This window comes from Salmo salar, chromosome ssa04 (assembly GCF_905237065.1).
Source record: "Salmo salar chromosome ssa04, Ssal_v3.1, whole genome shotgun sequence".
NCBI lineage: Eukaryota > Metazoa > Chordata > Actinopteri > Salmoniformes > Salmonidae > Salmo > Salmo salar.
Genome location: NC_059445.1, coordinates 68,926,189 through 68,943,342, shown reverse-complemented (window position 1 = coordinate 68,943,342; position 17,154 = coordinate 68,926,189).

Here is a 17,154-nt window from a genome sequence, read left to right as displayed (position 1 = left end):
GTTACTTCTTGCATAATATTGATGTTCTTTTCTAGTTAGACTCTTTCCCCTTTCTTTACCCCCATGACACACCATAGGAAGATAAATAACCCCTTCCTTTTATGCAACGCACCTTTTCAAGATTTTCCTTTACAAGATGAACTGGCTCGCCTGTCTGTACAGTTACTCCAGTTTGGCAGCTTGCCATCAGACCGATTCCAACTTTCCATAAATCTGCGTAATGCCGACAGGAGTAGACCTGAAGCACATGCATGGAGGGAGGGCTGCCATCTAAATTGACTTGATCCAGACAGAAGAAAATATGTGCTGCCCCTCTGCAGCGTGTGCCTGTTAACTGTAACCAGATAAGCCCGCTGGGACTTTAAGAAAGTTTTTCAACAGTCTGAGTAGAGCCAATGGGGGACAACAGTTTTATGACTTCTTGATTGCTCTTCACGTCAATACGATTTTAAATGTGTGTAATGTCAGGATAACCTGGGCCACTGTAGGGAGTTCCTTAGCCAGGGTAATATCAAATGCCTGCTCAATCAGGGATAGTTCACCACATATCCTTGTTGAAAAACACATGTAGTCCCCAGCATCTATGCTGCAATAGCCTATGTGCCAGGGGGCTAGGGTCAGTCTGTCCTATCTGGTGCGATGTGTGATCTCAAATTCCCGTTCTATCTGGTGTCCTGTGCGATCTTAGGCATGCTCCCTTGAATGCTCCTGGGTGTCTCTCTCTCTCTCTCTCTGTCTCCCCTCCGGGAGGACCTAACCCCTAGGACCATGCCTCGGCGCTACCTGGCCTGACAACTCCTGGCTGTCCCTGTCCCCAGTGCACCCGGTTTTGCCGCCGATCCAGTTCTGCTGTTTTTTGTGCGGCTATGTTACTACCTTGTTCCGGACCTGCTGTTTCTGACCTGATGACTCCTGTCTGTCAATTATGGAACACTGACCTTTTTCACCGGACATGGTACTTTATCCTGGACATTCTGTTTCGACTTTCTCTCTCTCTCTGACCTGCTGTCTCGACCTCTAAATGCTCACCTATGAAAAGCCAACTGATATTTACTCCTACAGTGTTAAACTGTGGCACCCTCTATAACCGCTGTGGTTATTATTCAACCCTGCTGGTCATCTATGAATGTTTAAATGCCTTGAAGAACGATCTGGCCTAAATGGCCATACTCTTATAATCTTCACCTGGCACAGCCAGAAGAGGACTGGTTCCTCTCTAGGTTTTTTGGTAGGTACCCACCTTTCTGGGGAGTTTTTCCTAGCCACTGTGTGTGTACATCTCCATTGCTTGCTCTTTGGGGTTTTAGGTTGGGTATCTGTATATCACTTTGTGACAACTGCTATCGTAAAAAAGGCTTTATAAAATACATCTGATTGATTGTAATAATGGTCAATCCTAAAAAAGTTATGTGTCTATGTTAACAGACAATAACAATTAGGATAGAATTTTAAGTCTGTCCAAGAGGACTGTTTTTCTTAGCTATTTCATATGAAAATATTTGTCTTTATACATACTGTATGCAATAAAGCAGCATATAGATAAATAGATATAGGTCTATAGAAAATGGATAGGCAATTATAATATAATGTCCAGGGTATATATATAATAGTAATGTAATGGTGTCTGTGTGGTTGTTCATTGGTAGGAACATAATATGCAGCATATTACAGTGTTTTGAAACTGTTGTAAATATTTACATTTTAAAATATTGAGTTCACTCACCCGTTTTAAATCAAATACTGCAGTAATATGAGTACCATCTCCTTGCTTGAAGTCGACTGTTATGGAATCCTTCTCACTGTCTGCTACCAAAATCTCCTCTGCAATTTGTCCATCACTTAAACGCACTCGTACTTTTAATTCTGAACAAATCCCAAGCGACCCAAAATGATTTACCACTAGTAGAGAAATCAGAAGTGGTGCCACTGCCGATATCTCCCTCGAATAAATTCCCAAACTCATTGAAAAATGTGAAGTTTAACTATTCAAAAAAATCTGTCGACTACCATAGGTGTAAATAATCTTGAAATCGGTCGCAAATTTTTTCAAGTAAACGAAAAGTCCCGGACCGAAAAGGCTGCATGAAGTTAAATCTATGATCCACAGATTCAAATCACTGTTATGAAATCTCTGCAAAGGTGGGTGGGCTACCATCTCAGCGTTGTGTAGCCAACCTAGTACGTTCTATATTATGATACATTGTAGCGTTTCTGAAGTATCTGTGAAGATAAAGTTTTTGTGCATAATCTTTACCATAAAATTTGCGCTCTTCGTTCAGACGAATTCAAGCAAACTTGAATTGTGCAAGCCTGGTTGATGAAAAGTTGAGGTCCTCTTTTGAGTTTACGATCCCGTCCCTGTCACGACTTCACAGACGAAGCAGTGACTGCTACTGCGCTCAGTGAGTTGTTTGCCTGACGACTCAAACTGAATTCTTCCACTGCTTATTCGTTCGCTACAAGAGAAAGGTCCATGCTGTCCAGAATCCAATTGGGACGTCCCAACTCCATTGAAGCAGCATTTTTAAATGGTTGAGTTTAGGGTTAGGCAAGGGCTATGGATAAACTTAGGCTATGGGTTAGGATAGGGACGTCCCAAGGATTCCAGATAGCACGTACCATACAAGAACGTTTGGCGTGACGTTTGGTTGGAGCAATGTGTTTGCGTAGCCAAGCAAGTGCACTGTAGGAATATAGGTGACAATTGCGGGCTCCCAAAACTTAAAGAAATATCATTCCCCAAACACTACTCCCCGAGAGGCGACAAGGACACGATCTGTTACAGAACAAATTAACTAACTGATCCAATAGAATAGTTTGCACAATAATATATTTCAGTAAGTCCATCAATCATGGGCGTGCTGAAAGTATTATATTCTATTCTAATCCAATACCCCAATGAATGATCATTCTTAGACCAAATTGCCCAATTGTTATCCTAAGTGTAGGGAAAGTAAATATTGAGCTTGACCAAACCTTTCTAGGACACAGATCATGCCAAGCAAAGGAGAGGTCAACTTAAAATGGTCCCCCCCCCAAAAAAAAAACATTAAATTGGTATGATTTGGTAAGACATGTTTTGTAATTACAGTGTTATTACACATGTTTAACAGCAACTTAATGTAAACTAAAAAGTTATTCATTTCCCCTCTGTTCTAAGCTTGAGGAAATCAGGCAGCCTACTTCAACATGTTGGTTTCAAGTTCTGAGCATAGTTTTGCCTACATTAACCTTTAACAAGAGAGACACGCGTCCTCCGAAACACGACCCTGCCAAGCAGCACTGCTTCTTGACACAATGCTCACTTAACCCAGAAGCCAGCCGCACCAATGTGTCGGAGGAAACACCATACACCTGGCGACGTGTCTGCATGCATGCACCCGCCCACCACAGGAGCCGCTAGAGCACGATGGGACAAGGACAACCTGGCCGGTCAAACCCTCCCCTAACCCGGACGACGCTGGGCCAATTGTACGCTGCCTCAACCCGGTATCGAACCAGGATCTGTAGTGATGCCGCTAGCACTGCGATGCACACGGGAGGCCCTGTAGTAATTTTTTTGAATAGTCATTTCACAGGCTTTTTCACCTCACCTGCAAATTCTTTGTAAACCATATTTTACTTTTTCACTGCCTGTATTTCACCTCTTACAATTTGTGCAAATAAATAAAACGAATTAGAATCTATAGCACAGCTTGAAGTGATACAGTCTACTGTGTGCTCATCCCACATCTGTTCTCTCTCCATCTGCCCTCTTCTGTCACTTTCTATGTGTCTTGTCTGTTGCATCTCAGGTTCTTGTTTGATACGGTCTCCTTTGTCTATCCTCTTCTGTTACGGCCTGTTTTGTTCTTCTGGTGTCTCATCATATCATATTCTTCTGTTGCTGTCTCTGTGTCTTGTCTGGTGTGTCTCTTTAGTTTTGCAATCCAAAATGGTCAAGGCGATACTGGAATAGCATACATTTTTGTGGGCCTGTGTCTGGGTCCCTTAAATCATCCTTTCTCTTAACATTTGCCCCTGGCTGCTGCTGTTCTAAGTGCTCCACTGGCTAGTTAGGGACCATCAATTTAAATGTATCAATGTAAATGAGACAATATTTACACTGTAGTCAATTTTGATTGTAGAATACATGTTTCTGACTCATTTCGATGCCACATAGGCAGGTAACAACACAACTCCAAACATGACAAATAAGAAGCTACATAGCCCCTAACCTATATGAATATAAAGAGACATGAACCAAAAAATACCTGTAGAATGGAATAAGTTATAAGACCTCTATGATTCATTTCATTTCATCAGTTCTACAAGCTAATGTGAGATGTTTAGATTACTTAACATTTGAGGACACACAACGTGTCACGCCCTTTTTATTTCTCTATTTTGTTAGGTAAGGGTGTGATTTGGGTGGGCATTCTAGATTATGTATATCTATGTTTTTGTATTTCTATGTTGGCCTGATATGGTTCCCAATCAGAGGCAGCTGTCATTCGTTGTCTCTGATTGGGGATCATATTTAGGCAGCCTTTTCCCACTGGGTTTTTGTGGGATCTTGTTTTTGTATAGCTACTGTGAAGCCTGCAGAACTTTACGTTCATTTTGTAGTTTTATTTGTTTTGTTCGGTGTTCATCTATTAAAAGTAAGATGTACGCTTACCACGCTGCACCGTGGTCTCATTCTTACGACGAACGTAACACAACTTCATTACTGAAGTGGACTAAATCAGGGTCACAGAGACTGTTTCCTGATAGTCTTAAACAAAAGTACATTGAAACAAAAGTGTACACCTCACACACATGGTTATGGGCTTAAAAAGAGAAGACACCTGTACCATGCCAGATATAGAGTTGAAAATGTATTCAATTTTGAGTTTGAATTCCAATATTACACTTTCTATACAGTACCAGACAAAGTTTGGACACACCTTCTCATTCCATGGTTTTTCTTAATTTTTTTAAATTTTCTACATTGTGGAATAATAGTGAAGATATAAACACTATCAAATAACACATATGGAATCATGCAGTAACCAAAAAAGTGTTAAACAAATCATCCACCCTTTGCCTTGATGACAGCTTTGCACCCTCTTGGCATTCTCTCAACCAGCTTCACGAGGTAGTCAGCTGGAATGCATTTCAATTAACAGGTGTGCCTTGTTAAAAGTTAATTCCTGGAATGTATTTCCTTCTTAATGCTTTTGAGCCAATCAGTTGTGTTGTGACAAGTTAGGGTTGGTATATAGAAGATAGCCCTATTTGGTAAAAGACCGAGTCCATATTATGGCAAGAACAGCTCAAATAAGCAAAGAGAAACGACAGTCCATCATTACTTTAAGACATGAAGGTCAGTCAATCCGGAAAATTTCAAGAACTTTGAAAGTTTCTTCAAGTGAAGTCGCTAAAAAGCATCAAGCGCTATGATGAAACTTGCTCACATGAGGTTACCGTTCCTACAGAGAAGTTCATTAGAGTTACCAGCCTCAGAAATTGCAGCCCAAATAAATTCTTCACAGAGTTCAAGTAACTGTCACGACTTCTGCCGAAGTCGGTCCCTCTACTTGTTTGGGCGGCGTTCGGCGGTCGACGTCACCGGTCTTCTAGCCATCGCTGATCCCACCTTTCATTTTCCATTTCTTTTGTCTTTGTTTTCTACACACCTGGTTTCATTCCCCAATTACATGTTCATGTATTTAACCCACTGTTTCCCCCATGTTTTTGTGCGTGATTGTTTCTATGTTCATTCGGTACGTTATGGCTGGTTTTCGACGGGTGCTGTTTTCACCCGTGCGTAATTGATTATCGGTTATTGTTGGTCAAGTGTATTGTTGCCTTGTGCCTTTATTTTGAGTAAAGTATGTTGCTCACTCATTCTGCTCTCCTGCGCCTGACTTCATGCACCAGCTACACTCACCATCTGACAGTAACAGACACATCTCAACATCAACTGTTTAGAAGACTGCATGAATCAGGCCTTCATGGTCGAATTGCTGCAAAGAAACCCCTACTAAAGGACACCAAAAGAAGAAGAGACTTGCTTGGGCCAAGAAACATGAGCAATGGACATTAGACTGGTGGAAATCTGTCCATTGGTCTGATGAGTCCAAATTTGACATTTTTGGTTCTAACCGCCGTGTCATTGTGAGACGCAGCGTAGGTGAACGGATGATCTCCACATGTGTGGTTCCCACCGTGAATCATGGAGGAGGTGTGATGGTGTGGGTGTGCTTTGCTGGTGACACTGTCAGTGATTTATATAGAATTCAAGGCACACTTAACCAGCATGGCTACCACAGCATTTGGCAGCGATATGCCATCCCATCTGGTTTGCGCTTAGTGTGACTATCATTTGTTTTTCAATAGGATAATGACCCAACACACCTTCAGACTGTGTAAGGGCTATTTGACCAAGAAGGAGAGTGATGTAGTGCTGCATCCGATGACCTGGCCTCCACAATCACCCGACCTCAACCCAATTATATGGTTTGGGATGAGTTGGACCGCAGAGTGAAGGAAAAGCAGCCAACAAGTGCTCAGCATATGTGGGAACTCCTTCAAAACTGTTGGAAAAGCATTCCAGGTGAAGCTGGTTGAGAGAATGCCAAGAGTGTGCAAAGCTGTCATCAAGGCAAAGGGTGGCTATTTTAAAGAATCTCAAATCTAAAATGTATTTTGATTTGTTTAACACTTTTTTGGTTACTACATGATTCCATATGTGTTATTTGATAGTGTTGATATCTTCACTATTATTCTAATATATAAATAAAAACCCTTGAATGAGTCGGTGTGTTCAAACTTTTGACTGGTACTGTACATCACAGAAGACTGAAATATAACAACATAGTTTGACATAAACACTGAATTTTCTGCATTTAATTGTTTAAAATGTTTTAATTATGAAATTATGAATAATATTAAGAACATTCCACCCATGAGGCCACTAGGTCATTTGACTGCAGGAAAGTGCATCAGGCCTATGTATTTAATGTTTTGCTCATCTACAATCTAACTACAAAGCTGGCCATCTTTTATCTTCTCTTTCTGACTGCCCTCCCCCTTCCCTTGTAAGTTCAAGTTTGTTTATTTGTCATATACACATAATATACATGGAGTACACAGTGCAATGAAATGCTCACTTGCAGGTAAACCACTCAACAATGCAACAACAATAGAAAAAGTAAGTAGCTGAGTGAATAAAAAGACTAACAAAACAAAAGTACAATAACATTATTTCACCAATTTAATAATGGGCAGCTACAATTCTCTCTCTCTCTCTCTCTCTCTCTCTCTCTCTCTATATATATATATATATATATTACAAATAGTTACATAGCCTAAATGAAAATATCAGACATGAGCCAAACATGTTTACCTGTACAATGGAATAGGTTATAAGACCTCTATGACTCATTTCATTTTGTTAGTTCTACCACCTCATCATTGCTAATTTTAAACAGGGTTATATATAATGGTGTAGTAAAGTTCAGCTTCAGTCCACAGGGGGCATTGTGTCACTGTCAGAAGATGTGCTTCAGTCAGAAAAATGTTCTCATCTCTTCAGTCTCAGCTAGCTAGCCTGCCAGTAGATACCAAAGTGGCTAGCCAGCCAAGCTAGCTACAGAAATGAACCCCATCAAATACACTTGCTGGAAACACTTTTCCTAATATCATGACTTATATCAACATCTTTAGCTTGCCCATTCACTTAATATACTGTTAAATAACTCTCACTGACACCAAATAGATTAAGGATGCTGATCGCTAACGCTCACTTATTAGCATCAAATCAAATCAAATGTATTTGTCACATACACATGGTTAGCAGATGTTAATGCAAGTGTAGCGAAATGCTTGTGCTTCTAGTTCCGACCATGCAGTAATATCTAACAATTAATATAACCTAACAATTCCACAACAACTACCTTATACACACAAGTGTAAAGGAATGATTACAAATATGTACATAAAAATATATAAATGAGTGATGGCCGAACGGCATAGGCAAGATGCAGTAGATGGTAAGAGTACAGTATATACATATGAGATGAGTAATGAAACATATAAAGCGGCATTGTTTAAAGTGGCTAGTGATACCTTACATCAAGATGGCAAGATGCAGTAGATGGTATAGCGTACAGTATATACATATGAGATGAGTAATGTAGGGTATGAGAACATTATATAAAGTGGCATTGTTTAAAGTGGCTAGTGATACATTTAATTACATCAAGAAGGCAAGCTGCAGTAGATGGTATAGCGTACAGTATATATTTATGGGATGAGTAATGTAGGGTATGTAAACATTATATAAAGTGGCTAGTGATAAATTGATTACATCCATTTTTCCATTATTAAAGTGGCTGGAGTTGAGTCAGTATGTTGGCAGCAGCCACTCAATGTTAGTGATGGCTGTTTAACAGTCTGATGGCCATGAGATAGAAGCATTAGCCAACCCTTATGCTGAGGGAGGCTAGCTACCACCAACCTTCCACAAACCTGTGGCTAACTCTACTGCTGTTGCTGCACTTTGACTTTCTGGCTGTTCTGCCCTCTCCACCACATTCACTGCTTCCTCAACCTGCTTGCTTTTTTTGTCACTCTTTCGGAAGAAGTTCAAAATATTCATATTTTCTCTGTGCTATTCTGCAGGCTCTGACTGAGGGAAAGGCATTTTGCTGAGTGATGACATTGACATCTAACCAGTGTTGCCAACTAATTTTCAGGGTAAATTGCCAGAGGCAGGTTGATTTGTTGCTAAAAGTTGCTAAATGACGTTGTGATGTCATTGCGTGATTACGTAAAACTGCGTCATTACGTAGAATACACAATAATGTTACTCAAATTGACTGGCCATCTCAGCGAAAAATATGATTTGACATTTGTTCAGGTACAGATTCCCAATCTTTTCTGTTCTTCTGGCAGTACAATTTTGATTGAGACATGTTGATTGATGTTGTAAGTTCTGTTCAAGATCAAACATTCGTGACCAACTATATTCATTGGGTTTGGCTCGTCGAACCCATACTACTACTGCATAGAAAGAAGGTTGAGGAATCTCTAATGAAAGGGATTCCCAAGAGGATGAATATGGATCAGAATAGCTTTTAGCAATTTGAAACTTCTGGCCTCCTCTTTCTTTCTCTTCTTTCTTTTTCTCTTTCTCTTTCATAGCCTGCTTATTACCAGGTAGTTACTATGGTTTCTTATGGATTCTTTAACATGAACATTGATTGTTTTCTGCAACCTCTAGGCCTTTATACAATTAAAGCAGTATAACTTTTATAATGAATGATTAAGGAAACGATGATGTTTATGCTGATGATAAGTTACATTGATGATAAAATCCAATAATCATGTACTGTACCTGCACACTTGACTGAAAGTCTAATAATAAAAAATTGGTCACAAAAAAACAAGCTTTATTTAGAGTTAGAATTTAGAGTTAGAATTAATGGATTACACAAATTGAAAACAAAAAATGAATACGATAACATGAGTTTTCCATTCATAAAATGTGCAGTGTAAATTTCCACAGTAGAATTCTAGTTTTAATGTCACATGCACAAGTACAGTGAAATGCCTTTCTTGCAAGCTCTAACCACAACAATGCAGTATTCAATAACAATGTAATACTACAAATAACAAGGTAGAACAAAAAACACACAAGATATAAGAACACGATAAAGTAAGTAGGCATACTGTATGCAGGGTCAGTTCCAGTACCATATTTACAATGTGCTGGGATACTGGATCGATAAAGGTAGATACACTACATTACCAAAAGTATACAGACACCTGATCGTCAAACATCTCATTCCAAAATCATGGGCATTAATATGGAGTTGGTCCCCCTTCGCTGCTATATCAGCCTCCACTCTTCTAGGAAGGCTTTACACTAGATGTTGGAACATTACTGCGGGGACTTGCTTCCATTCAGCCACAAGAGCATTACATGAGGTTGGGCACTGATGTTGGGAGATTAGGCCAGGCTTGCAGGCGGCGTTCCAATTAATCCCAAAAGTGTTTGATGGGGTTGAGGTCAGGGCACTGTGCAGGCTAATCAAGTTCTTCCACACCAATCTCGACAAACCATTTCTGTATGGACCTCGCTTTGTGCACGGGGGCATTATCATGCTGAGACAGGAAAAAGCGTACCCGAACTGTTGCCACAAAGTTGGAAGCACAGAATTGTCTATAATGTGATTGTATGCTGTAGCGTTAAGATTTCCCTTCACTGGAACTAAGGGGCCTATCTCAAACCATGGAAACAGCCCCAGACCATTATTTTTCCTCTACCAAACTTCATAGTTGGCACAATGCATTCGGGCAGGTAGCGTTCTCCTGGCATCCGCAAACGCAGATTTGTCAGTCGGGCTGCCAGATGGTGAAGCGTGATTCATCACTCCAGAGCCTTGGTTTCTCAAATGATTGCCTTGCCTGGTTCTCCAACTACTTCTCTGATAGAGTTCAACGTGTCAAATCGGATGGCCTGTTGTCTGGGCCTCTGGCAGTCTCTATGGGGGTGCCACAAGGTTCAATTCTTGGGCAAACTCTTTTCTCTGTATACATCAATGATGTCGCTCTTGCTGCTGGTGAGTCTCTGATCCACCTCTACGCAGACGATACCATTCTGTATACTTCTGACCCTTCTTTGGACATTGTGTTAACAACCCTCCAGACGAGCTTCAATGCCATACAACTCTCCTTCCGTGGCCTCCAACTGCTCTTAAATACAAGTAAAACTAAATGCATGCTCTTCAACTGATCGCTGCCCACACCTGCCCGCCCGTCCAGCATCACTACTCTGGACGGTTCTGACTTAGAATATGTGGACAACTACAAATACCTAGGTGGCTGGTTAGACTGTAAACTCTCCTTCCAGACTCACATCAAACATCTCCAATCCAAAGTTAAATCTAGAATTGGCTTCCTATTTCACAACAAAGCATCATCACTCCTGCTGCCAAACATACCCTCGTAAAACTGACCATCCTACCGATCCTCGACTTCGGCGATGTCATTTACAAAATAGCCTCCAATACCCTACTCAATAAACTGGATGCAGTCTATCACAGTGCCATCTGTTTTGTCACCAAAGCCCCATTTACTTCACACCACTGCGACCTGTACGCTCTCGTTGGCAGGCCTTCGCTTCATACTCGTCGCCAAACCCACTGGCTACAGGTCATCTACAAGACCCTGCTAGGTAAAGTCCCCCCATATCTCAGCTCACCGGTCACCATAGCAGCACCCACCTGTAGCACGCGCTCCAGCAGGTATATCTCTCTGGTCACACCCAAAGCCAATTCCTCCTTTGGCCGTCTCTCCTTCCAGTTCTCTGCTGCCAATGACTGGAACGAAGTACAAAAATCTCTGAAACTGGAAACACTTATCTCCCTCACTAGCTTTAAGCACCAACTGTCAGAGCAGCTCACAGATCACTGCACATAGCCCATCTATAATTTAGCCTAAACAACTACCTCTTCCCCTACTGTATTTATTTATTTTGCTCCTTTGCACCCCATTAATTCTACACTGCCCAAAAAAAAAAGGGAACACTTAAACAACACAATGTAACTCCAAGTCAATCACACTTCTGTGAAATCAAACTGTCCACTTAGGAAGCAACACTGATTGACAATAGATTTCACATGCTGTTGTGCAAATGGATAGACAACAGGTGGAAATTATAGGCAATTAGCAAGACACCCCCAATAAAGGAGTGGTTCTGCAGGTGGTGACCACAGACCACTTCTCAGTTCCTATGCTCCCTGGCTAATGTTTTGGTCACTTTTGAATGCTGGCGGTGCTTTCACTCTAGTGGTAGCATGAGACGGAGTCTACAACTCACACAAGTGGCTCAGGTAGTGCAGCTCATCCAGGATGGCACATCAATGCGAGCTGTGGCAAGAAGGTTTGCTGTGTCTGTCAGCGTAGTGTCCAGAGCATAGAGGCGCTACCAGGAGACAGGCCAGTACATCAGGAGACGTGGAGGAGGCCGTAGGAGGGAAACGACCCAGCAGCAGGACTGCTACCTCCGCCTTTGTGCAAGGAGGAGCAGGAGGAGCACTGCCAGAGCCCTGCAAAATGACCTCCAGCAGGCCACAAATGTGCATGTGTCTGCTCAAACGGTCAGAAACAGACTCCATGAGGGTGGTATGAGGGCCCAACGTCCACAGGTGGGGGTTGTGTCTACAGCCCAACATCGTGCAGGACGTTTGGCATTTGCCAGAGAACACCAAGATTGGCAATTTCGCCACTGGTGCCCTGTGCTCTTCACAGATGAAAGCAGGTTCACACTGAGCACGTGACAGAGTCTGGAGACGCCGTGGAGAATGTTCTGCTGCCTGCAACATCCTCCAGCATGACCGGTTTGGCGGTGGGTCAGTCATGGTGTGTGGTGGCATTTCTTTGGGGGGCCGCACAGCCCTCCATGTGCTCGCCAGAGCTAGCCTGACTGCCATTAGGTACCGAGATGAGATCCTCAGACCCCTTGTGAGACCATATGTGGGGCGGTTGGCCCTGGGTTCCTCCTAATGCAAGACAATGCTAGACCTCATGTGGCTGGAGTGTGTCAGCAGTTCCTGCAAGAGGAAGGCATTGATGCTATGGACTGGCCCGCCCGTTCCCCAGACCTGAATCCAATTGAGCACATCTGGGACATCATGTCTCGCTCCATCCACCAACGCCACGTTGCACCACAGACTGTCCAGGAGTTGGCGGATGCTTTAGTCCAGGTCTGGGAGGAGATCCCTCAGGAGACCATCCGCAACCTCATCAGGAGCATGCCCAGGCGTTGTAGGGAGGTCATACAGGCACGTGGAGGCCACACACACTACTGAGCCTCATTTTGACTTGTTTTAAGGACATTACATCAAAGTTGGATCAGCCTGTAGTGTGGTTTTCCACTTTAATTTTGAGTGTGACTCCAAATCCAGACCTCCATGGGTTGATAAATTGGATTTCCATTGATTATTTTTGTGTGATTTTGTTGTCAGCACATTCAACTATGTAAAGAAAAAAGTATTTAATAAGATTATTTCATTCATTCAGATCTAGGATGTGTTATTTTAGTGTTCCCTTTATTTTTTTGAGCAGTATATTTCTACTTTGCACTTTCTTCCACTACAAATCTACCATTCCAGTGTTTTACTTGCTATAATGTATTTACTTTGCCACCATGGCCTATTTTGCCTTCACCTCCCTTATCTCACCTTATTTGCTCACATTGTATATAGACTTATTTTTCTACTGTATTATTGACTATGTTTGTTTTACTCCATGTGTAACTCTGTGTTGTTGTACGTGTCGAACTGCTTTGCTTTATCTTGGCCATGTCACAATGGTAAATGAGAACTTGTTCTCAACTTGCCTACCTGGTTAAATAAAAAAAATAAAAAAAGAATGCGATTCCACTGCTCCAGAGTCCAATGGTAGCAAGCTTTACACCACTCCAGCTTGTGTGCGACTGCTTGGCCATGGGAACCCATTACATGAAGCTCCCGACGAACAGTTATTGTGCTGACATTGCTTCCAGAGGCAGTTTGGAACTCAGTAGTGATTGTTGCAACCAAGGACAAACAATTTTTATGTGCCATGCGCTTCAGCACACGCCGGTCCCATTCTGTGACTATGTGTGGCTTACTACCTCGCAGCTGAGCCATTGTTGCTCCTAGGTATTTTCACTTCACAATAACATCACTCTAGCAGGGCAGAAATTTGACAAAATGTGGCATCCTATGACGTTGAAAGTCACTGAACTCTTCAGTAAGGACATTCTACTGCCCTTTGTTTTTCTATGGAGATTGCAAAGCTATGTGCTCAATTTTATACACCTGTCAGCAACGGGTGTGGCTGAAATAGAAGAATTTGTAGGGGTGTCCACATACTTTTGTGTATAAAGTGTATGTATGTATAGGGGTAACTAGGCATCAGGATTTATGATAAACAGAGTAGCAGCAGCGTATATGATGATTGTACAGGTGAAGTCGGAAGTTTACATAGACTTAGGTTGGAGTCATTAAAACTCGTTTTTCAACCACTCCACAAATTTATTGTTAACAAACAATAGTTTTGGCAAGTCGGTTAGAACATCTACTTTGTGCGTGACACAAGTCATTTTTCCAACAATTATTTACAGAGAGATTATTTCACTTATTACTCCCTGGATCACAATTCCAATGGGTCATAAGTTTACATACACTAAGTTGACTGTGTCTTTAAACAGCTTGGAAAATTCCACAAAATTATGTCATGCCTTTAGAAGCTTCTGATAGGATAATTGACATCATTTGAGTCAAACCTGTAGATGTATTTCAAGGCCTACCTTCAAACTCAGCACCTCTTTGCTTGACATCATGGGGAAATCAAAGAAATCAGCCAAGACCTCAGGAATTTTTTTTTAGACCTCGACAAGTCTGGTTCATCCTTGGGAGCAATTTCCAAATGTCTGAAGCTACCACGTTCATCTGTACAAACAATAGTACGCAAGTATAATAAACACCATGGGACCACGCAGCTGTCATACCGCTCAGGAAGGAGCATCTCTGTCTCCTAGGGATGAACGTACTTTGGTGCGAAAAGTGCAAATCAATCCCAGAACAACAGCAAAGGACCTTGTGAAGATGCTGGAGGAAACAGGTACAAAGTATCTATATCCACAGTAAAACGAGTCCTATATCGACATAACCTGAAAGGCCGCTCAGCAAGGAAGAAGCCACTGCTCCAAAACTAAGACTATGGTTAGCAACTGCACATGGGGACAAAGATCGTACTTTTTGGAGAAATGTCCTCTGGTCTGATGAAACAAAAATAGAACTGTTTGGCCATAATGACCATGGCTATGTTTGGAAGAAAAAGGGGGAAGCTTGCAAACCGAAGAAAACCATCCCAACCGTGAAGCACGAGGGTGGCAGCATCATGTTGTGGGGGTGCTTTGCTGCAGGAGGGTTGGTGCACTTCACAAAATAGATGGCATCATGGAGGAAGGAAACTTATGTGGCTATATTGAAGCAACATCAAGACATCAGTCAGGAAGTAAAAGCTTGGTCGCAAATGGGTCTTCCAAATGGAAAATGCATACTTCCAAAGTTGTGGCAAAATGGCTCAAGGACAACAAATTCAAGGTATTGGAGTGGCCATCACAAAGCCCTGACCTCAATCACATCGAAAATTTGTGGGCAGAACTGAAAAAGTGTGTGCGAGCAAGGGGGCCTACAAACCTGACTCAGTTACACCAGGTCTGTCAGGAGGAATGGGCCAAAATTCACCCAACTTATTGTGGGAAGCTTGTGGAAGGCTACCCGAAACATTTGACCCAAGTTCAAGAATTTAAAGGCAATGCTACCAAATACTAATTGAGTGTATGTAAACGTTTGACCCACTGGGAATGTGATGAAAGAAATAAAAGCTGAAATAAATCATTCTCTCTAATATTATTCTGACATTTCACATTGTTAAAATAAAGTGGTGATCCTAACTGACCTAAAACAGGGACATTTTCTGGATTAAATGCCAGGAATTGTGAAAAACTGAGTTTAAATGTAGTTGGCTAAGGTGTATGTAAACTTCCGACTTCAACTGTATGCGAGTGGGTGTGTGTAGAGTCAGTATATATGTATGTGTATATATGTATGTGCATATTATATGTGTGTGAGGAAATTATGGAGTGAGTGATTGTATGGGTGTTGGAGTGTCAGTGTGTAGGGCCCTGTGAATGTACATAGAGACTGCAAAATTAGGGTAAACTCAGTCCGTGTAGCCATTTTGTAAGCTATTGTGTTAGCTATTTAGCAGTCTTATGGCTTAGGGATATAAACTGTTCAGGAGCCTATTGGTGTCAGACTTGATGCACCGTTTGCTGTGCAGAAGCAGAGGGAACAGTCTATGGCTTGGGTGGTTGCGGTGGTGAACAAGGAATTACTTTATTTTCACAAAGACCATCTGAGAAATGGTAAAACAAAAACAGAAAAATCGGACACAATCCAGTTTCAAAGTTCTAAAACTGAGATTTTCTCAGGTTAGAAAGATTGAACATGTGGATTGATCAGTTTTGGATTTTGTCTGTGAACAGGTTTCAGTGTTCCAAAATCTATACCAGCTAGTTGAGATTGTCCTAGATTTACTCAGATGGTCTCTGTGAACTCAGCTTTAGGTGTATGGAATGATGGTCAAATAGAGTAGCCTTATCTGCCCTTTTCTGGTTTTTCCATAGATAATGTGCGAGCGTTGATCCTTGCTGGGGCTTCTGCTGGCCTTCCTGGCAGCGAGACGACTTACTCAGGGAGATGGAGAGTGTGACAAAGGTGTTCCCCAGCCAGCGCTCTGAGGATTACGATCCACCTGGGGAGGCACCTCCAGACGGCCCAGCCCTCAGAGCCGGTCATCTTGATGCTGACAGCAAGGCGAAGAAGATATTGCACCACCAGGCCCAGCGCCTGGCCTCCACCTTCAATGGCTCGGTCTTCCACATCGACGAGGTCAGCAAGGCCAACCAGGACGGCGACAGAACAACCTGAAATCTGTTTCACAGATTCTTCATAGTAGTGCAATTATCATCATCATATAGACTAGGATTCCCCAACTAGCAGCCCCCGGGTAATTTTATGTGGCACCCCAAGTGTTCTGTGCAAAAAATACAATAAAATAAATAAAGGGTTTGAAAAAACTATAATTAATTGTTGGACATAAAAGACTAAAAACACCAGCAAATCAACTACCAGTCATTTTAATTTTGGAAATCTGTTACGAAGTATTCCTACGCAAAATAAAGAGATATAGCGAAGTTATCATTACTCATAGCATATTATTAAGTGTATTATTGCTTTGGCCTGGTATTGTATACAAGGTTGGTATCGTGAAAACACTAGTGTAAAGCCAAGTTATCGTTACTCATTGTATATTCTTATAACTTTTACTATTTAGTGTTATTTTTTTATTTCTCTATTTTACTTTCTTTGTGCATTGTTAGTCTACACCTGTTGTTTACAAAGCATGTGACAAATACCATTTCATTTGATTTTGATTGGATTTATGTGATGGTATTCAAATTTAAGCAAGGTTTGAAATTATGTTTTAGTCAAATATTATATTGTTTGGGCTTCTTGCGGTCAATTTGCAGTCTACATAATTATTTGTAATTATGTTCTGGCCCCC